The sequence below is a fragment of the Macrobrachium nipponense genome, chromosome 26 (genome assembly GCF_015104395.2).
Source record: "Macrobrachium nipponense isolate FS-2020 chromosome 26, ASM1510439v2, whole genome shotgun sequence".
Taxonomy (NCBI): domain Eukaryota; kingdom Metazoa; phylum Arthropoda; class Malacostraca; order Decapoda; family Palaemonidae; genus Macrobrachium; species Macrobrachium nipponense.
Window position 1 is genome coordinate 24126138 of NC_087215.1, and position 7500 is coordinate 24133637.

Sequence of the window (7500 nt, forward strand, 5' to 3'; positions counted from 1 at the left end):
TGATGTGGTTCCTTAGCTTAGCTTTGCCTTACTGATCAGGTATCACCATCCCTTGCAGAACCGATCTAGGGTCCTTACTATTATCTACAACATAGGCAGAAATTTTCTTGTAGATGACGCTTTCCTGTGAATTTTGCTCGTGTCATATTTCATTTTGTAAGCTTCCTTAGGGACGTTGTTTGGACTCTCAAATTAATCTGGATATCTCGCCACAGCTTCGTGTATCTTGTCTAAGTGTTGAGGTATTCACCTCCTTGAGTTACCATGCTATCAATGGGACCAATGATTTCGCGAAGAAAATCCCTAAACTGAAAGTATGTAGAATATAGAATAACGAATTTAGGCCAGTGGCCAAGCGACGGGACCTGAGATTTGAGTTGTAACACTAGAAAATCCTCGCAGTCGCTCTATGAATCCATTGTTAGGGGAGGGTAGAAAGTAAGTTGGAAGAAACAGAATATGAACGGAGGCACAGTAGAAGGAATGGAAGGTGTTGCAGCTAGGGACCGAAGGAACGTTGCAAAGAACCTTGAGTAATGCTTACAGTGCAGCGCATGTGGTGTATTGACTGCATTACTTCCTTACTGGGAAAAAAATGTAGGATAGAGTATTACTATTTCTGTTGGACTTGCAGACGAAGAACAATTGAAAAATCATCATTTTTGTCTAAGATTCTATACTCAAGCGATGCATGCTAAACTGGCCTAATTTCTATTTCGATTTGCAACTGCTCGGAATGGTTTTAACGAGCAGAGCTGCTGGTCTCCATCATCAATCCCACAACGCTAATCATCAACGAAACAAGCACATGGATCAACCTTTCTAGGTCGGTTCACACAAAGGAGCAATACTCTTGATAGAAATCTTGACTCTCGACGGCGTTATACAACTCTTCCAGGGAAGGAGCGGGAATGACACCCATAAAGATATCGATTCGTCTGCAGAAGAAATTTATTTAGACTTAAAAAGACAACGTACTACAGTTAAGTGTTTATGAAGTGGGGAAAGGAGACTTTTACTCTTTTTACTTTTCATTTTTATATTTGTAATATATATATATATATATATATATATATATATATATATATATATATATATATATATATATATATATATATATATATATATTAGCTGTGTTGTGTGTGTGTGTGTATAACTTCACTACATACACTTTTCTCTTTAAAGGACTGACTCCATAAGGAGTAAGTTTCCAGATTTCACCAAGTCTTTTGGGATGAAGTTGCTAGCTTCATGGCTTTTTTCACCCTGGTTACAAACCATCAGTTGCCTAACTATTGGGCACCGGATCCAGTGCTTAGATAAAATGGTCACAATGAGAATACGGAAAGGGTAAGCGGATAAGAAAATTACCCATAATGAGAAAATAGGAATAGTGAAAAAATGTACATTTACATACACACCATTGATATATATATACATATATATATATATCTATATATATATATATATATATATATATATATATATATATATATATATATATATATATATATATATATATATATATATATGTATAGTATATATATATAAATATATATATATATATATATATATATATATAATATATATATGTATGTTATATATATGTTTGTGTGTGTAATGGTCTTATATGTTTTGATCTGAATAAATAAAAAAAAACATAGCGTTTGTTTCCTTGATTCCTATAAACTTCCTTACTTCACGAGGCGATTACGAAACGCTCGCTCGGCTCATGTCATTCCTTTTTATTCTTTCTTTTTTAAATCTTTGATTTAACTACGGCTACAGATCGCAGGTGCCCTTACACTTACATGTAGAAAGAAAGTATAACATTTAAAGAATGAATCTTTGGGAAATGAAATTGTTCAAGAATAAGTAACCTGTTTAAACTACTGATCAAGTTTCCATTTCAAGAAAAAGATAAGAAAGAAAAGGAAAAACGTAAGACAAATAGAAAAATAAAGAATAAGTAGGTCTCAAATATCTCAACTTATTTTGAATGCAATTCACATATTCTAATAGTGTTTGAAATTACTTTATTCTTAATTATATTGATAAATTTCAATTCATGAAATGAAAATTTACATTAATAGAAAATTTTCATATACTCTTATACATTAATGTGTATGCTAATAGCCTCAGAGGCGTTTTATGTCTGGATTTGTACAATTCATGGACGACAGCAACAAAAATAATAATATTCATGATAATACTAATTTTTTTATCCAAATACTCTATGACATCTACTGAGACCTTTCCAGAGTTGGAAAAGTACCATGGTTCTGCTGCTCTCTTGATTGCTGACCTAACTTTTTATCAAGAAAAATTTACTAAGAGTGAAAAAATAGAACTACACAGACTCAATACCATTCGCAGTTGATATGAACAAGTCAGTCATTGTCTGGATGGTTGATCACACGAGAACACCAAAAATATGTGGCACATATCAGCCCAGAGTGGACAAGGTAAGACTCGGGGATCCAAGTCAACCCCGGAGAAGTTATTTATTCTGCGTAAGGACAGGAAGAGTGGGGTACTGGGGTGGGGGTATGGTGCCAAAAACCTTGTCTATTGCTACCACAGGTAATTGGAATTGATAAAACCCATTTCCATTCACTCACTAAGACCCGCACCTATAAAAGCTTTAAAACTCCTCGCTCGCTCACTCAACTGGCTTATTGTGACTGCCCCTTCCACCGCCCACCACGCTTGATTTTGGAAAGACTATAGTAGATTCACATCAACTGTGCATCTGATGTCTAGGCCAGTTCCTTACGACGCTCCTGATTGGCTGTTGATAAGCCAATCACAGTGCTGGAAACTCTCAGTCTCTCTCGAGAGTTCACATAGGCAGGATGTATGTTCCACCTGCTAAATTGTGCCGTGTCACAAAGCCGCTACAGAACAGTACACATTATTTCCGATATGGAATTTGAAATATTCTCAATATGCGCTCTTTTATGGTTTCAAAATGTCAAAGAGAATCACAGCCGTTGCTTACGCATTAACTTAGCACTCAGCCATTTACCTAACAACAAACACTTTATACATATATATATATATATATATATATATATATATATATATATATATATATATTATATATGATCACAAGTAACACGTGAAGATTCTATATAGTATATATATATTAATGATCACAAGTAACACGTGAAGATTCATATCGAGAGCCAGCAGGAAAATAAAAAGCAGCAGTACCTAGCGCTTTCGTGTATTCTTGATACACCTCATCAGGGTACAATATATGAGGTGTATCAAGAATACACGAAAGCGCTAGGTACTGCTGGTTTTTATTTTTCCTGCTGGTTCTTGATATATATATATATATATATATATATATATATATATATATATATATATATATATAAAGGCAAGGGCCTCTGGAACATCGGAGATTTATCAAGATTGAAATGGAAAACAGCCGGCGTAGCGTTTGAAGTACAGATAAATTTACTTATAAAGTTTTCTTTTAATTTTTTATCTAATCTTATCTTTGATTAATTTGATACTTTTTGTTGCTTCAAACCCTGCAAGCATTAACTGTACACTGATTTTACTGAGTCTATTCTTAATTTGCACATTTTGTATCATTTTACATCACTGAAGATGAGAGTTCATAATGTCTAGAAAATTTGGGCAATAAACAAAAATCGCTGTTTTCTATTTTATTCCATATGTATGTATATATAAATGTATATATACATATATATACATATGTCATATATATATGTAATATGTGTATATATATACATACATACATACATACACATACATACAATATATGTATATATATATATATTATATATATATATATATATATATATAAAATATTGATACCATTGTTACTAGGGGATGCACAACGGATTATGAAAATTATGCGATTCTGACCTTGGATTGGATAACAAATTATATAAACATTACGGGTGAGGACCTACTTCAAACTGGGTAATAGTTAGGTAAACACTCAGGGTTGGCATAATTAAGTATATTTACACCCTTTATCATATCAGAAGAGTCTTAGCTATACAGTGGGGTTTTAGGGGGACATAGGGACCCCGTGAAGTAACTTAAGAATCACAAAGAACAAGATCTTGAACTTAATGAAAGGTAACCCGCTATTCCGGGTTACAGGAGCGGTGGAGTACAGTGGAAGGGATCCCACTGGGCACACGAGGTGAAGTACAGTATCCACAGCTGACTACTGCAATCTACGAGTAGACTGCAACGAGGTTATACAGATGAACAGACACATAGTAGTGGAACAAGGGGGAGCACTGATTGTAACTAGCAACACGATCCCAATGAACTGAGTTACAAAAACTGACTACTCTGCCCATGGTAGGAGAATACACAAGTATCAAATAATAAAAGACTTACACTTGGAAAAGAAAGGAAATAAAGTCGAAGTATAAGAACATGACTGACTGTTGAGAAAACCTTAGAATCTGGCACTTTACCCTCTATAGCAGATGGAGTCGTCTTCTGGGCGCCAGCAGAGGAGGGAAATGACCGAATCACCACAAAGATTTACTTAAGGCAGCAGCCACATTCAAAAAGGAGGGTGGGGGGTGGCTCAGGAAAGCAGAGGCAACCGACTTTGCCAGAGTCGTGCTGTGTTCCTTGAATGTCTGAAAGTCTCTCAGGAAGCTGCGTAGTTTTTATTGCGCTAGCCTTATGCCAGCACGGGCTCTTGCTCATAGAGCAGCCTGTAATAGCAGCTGGGATGCTATAGGGTCCTTTTATAACATTCGAAGATTACGTTCAGGTGGTGTTAGTTGTTCGACCGCATGTCCCCAACGAGGTCTTCAAGACACGAGGTCAATTCTACTCGTCCCTTTAACTATGGCGGCTACCTCGTGTTCTTCGCACCGCTACTCCGATATGACGCAGGTTTTCCCTTGGGGAGATATTACCTTTCTCGGCCAGCCACCTGCAAACCAAGGTCTCGCAGTCAAACGAACAAGGGCAGATTAACAGAGTTAATCCTTAAAGGGAGTGGCGAGTGATTGGTAGGGGTGAATTTCGCCAGTATCGTATTTTATTAGCAAAAGTAAAAATTATTCTTTTATTCTCACAAACGTTACGTTGATGGAAGATTAGATGGCATAAGAAGAGGGAACCCTCGTTACAATGTACACACACATGTATGTATATATATATATATATATATATATATATATATATATATATATATATGTATGCATATATATATATATATATATATATTATAGATAGATATATATGTGTGTGAGTGTGTGTGTGTGTGTGTAATATATGCGTACTGGTTGTTATCTTACAAATCTGAGACGTTATCTCACTGATGATAAAGTAAATGTCTAAATCCAAAGTTAATGGTGATAAAAACGAGACAGAAAATAGAATAGCCATGATAATGATGTGATGGAGAAAAATTCCAGAGAAAACCGAATGTATTACAAACTTACAAAACGTAAAAATACAATTTAATAGGCTCAGGAATAAAACGTATCCCCTTAAAGAGGACATAGAGAGAGAGAGAGAGAGAGAGAGAGAGAGAGAGAGAGAGAGAGAGAGAGAGAGATTCACCATCACATAAAATTATTAATAAACATTCAGTTACTTACCAGAAGCCCCTCAGTCCTCCTACCCACGCCACCTTCGGTTCGTCTGCCTGGAAACGGAAAAAAAGGTATAATAAAATAAAATGAAAATGAAAGATAATGTTGGGGAGCACAAACCCAAAAAGAAAGAAATCTTGAGCCGCAGAGCAAAAGTCAAGAATAGTTGGGTCGAAAGGAACACTAATTACACAATCTTCTTCATTTTTAGGGACGTGGTCCATCATTAGCGGTAATTTCAGGAGTCTTTAGGGCATCCTTGGAGTCTGGAGGCCCTTAGGGGGATCGGGCGAAGGGTGGAGGGGGTGGCTTATGGTGAAGGGGGAAGCCTCAAAGGAAAAGGAAAGCAGACGTTAAAAGTAAGAGATTTAAGATGAGAAGATTGGGAGCATCAGAACCTAAGGAAGAAATGTAATTGGAGCATAAAGATAAGGAACATCCAATCCAGAGAGAGAGAGAGAGAGAGAGAGAGAGAGAGAGAGAGAGAGAGAGAGAGAGAGTAGGAAAAAAAAAGGGGGAGAGAAGGGGTGAATTGGGTTAAAGACAAGGAAACAGAATTGAGAAGGGACGGAAATTTCATAGACGGATGACGAAACATAATGAATATGATTTAACATACAAAAGTCACATTGCTGGAATTACGAAAAATATGAAAATATTAGCATATGACCTTTATCTTTTCATGAAAACAGAAAGAAATGGATAAGAAACAATATTTCCACCAAATACTGCAATCAGATGAGAGTCCGAATCTCGAAAAAAACTAGGTACGATTTTGACTGAATAACATTACTGAAATTTCCTTTCCTTAGATTAAGAATTTGCAGCTAATAAATATATATATATATATATATATATATATATATATATATATATATAATATATATATATATATATATATATATATATATATATATACACCGCCTTGTTCTTGGTTCCCAGTCCCTCCAAAATTGTACTACTGCTTATATCTGTCCTGACTTTTCGCTGCAAATATCAATCATTCCACATTCCATTGATAACATGTTTTTACACCCAAAACATTGCGACTTTAATGTCTTCCTCCATTCCTGCTGCTTCTTCATTCTTCACAAAATTATTAGATAACCGTGGATGCACAATAAATCCTTGTCTCAGACCAGTCACTCTCCCATCTACATATTCATGCACATGCTCTATACTATACATCCTCGACATCCTTCATCTCAGGACAGATAAATGTTCCAAGTAGTGAGGAAGGATTACTAATGCGGCAGCACTTTTAATAACAAGTGAGTTTTATAGAAGGAAGAAGTGAGGAACGCATATAAGGAGAAACTAGATGATGTGGAAAGAGTATATAAGAAGTATGCAAAATCCTAGCATGGAGCGCTTGTGTGTATAGAGTAGTAGGAATAGGGGCATAAGATGTTTCAACAGGAAACTAAAATTAGGTTTAACTGCATGACATATTAGATCACATATCCGTAGGTATATAGGAGGCCCGATAAGGTAGTCAAGAAGAAAAAGGAGAAAGAGGGAAGTAAACGCCGAGGAAAAAATTTCATGAGCAAAATGGATCTCAAAATAAAAAAAATAAATGCAAAAATGTTCTCTGGAAAGAATACAATATTGGGTCAATGGGGTGAGTATTCTGAAGATGTATAATGTACAGGACAAGAGATGAAAGAAAAGTTGAATGGTAAAAGTATTAGGGGTTAGAGTTAGTCAGCAATGCATAGCATAAGTGTTGAGGATACATCGTATTCTATGAAGAAATTGAACAATGAGGCGACACCATGAGTTGATCGGATAACAGGTGAGATGTGGTGCTTTAGTGAGATTAAGTGGATTATCAAGGTATGCATGGTATACCAGAATGAGGGAAAGGTACCAGAGGAATAAG

The 7500-nt window shown here is 35.7% G+C and overlaps 1 protein-coding gene across 3 annotated transcripts in view; it reads right to left on the reverse strand.

Moving 5' to 3' along the window:
* The window catches only part of LOC135200070 (protein glass-like), a 1678662-nt gene that overhangs the window by 1055883 nt on the left and 615279 nt on the right, over positions 1-7500 (reverse strand). For all 3 annotated transcript variants that reach the window (XM_064228352.1, XM_064228351.1, XM_064228350.1), the window contains one exon: positions 5622-5668. The gene's annotated coding sequence lies outside the window, so the exon portion shown is untranslated. The remainder of the gene's footprint in view (positions 1-5621; positions 5669-7500) is intronic.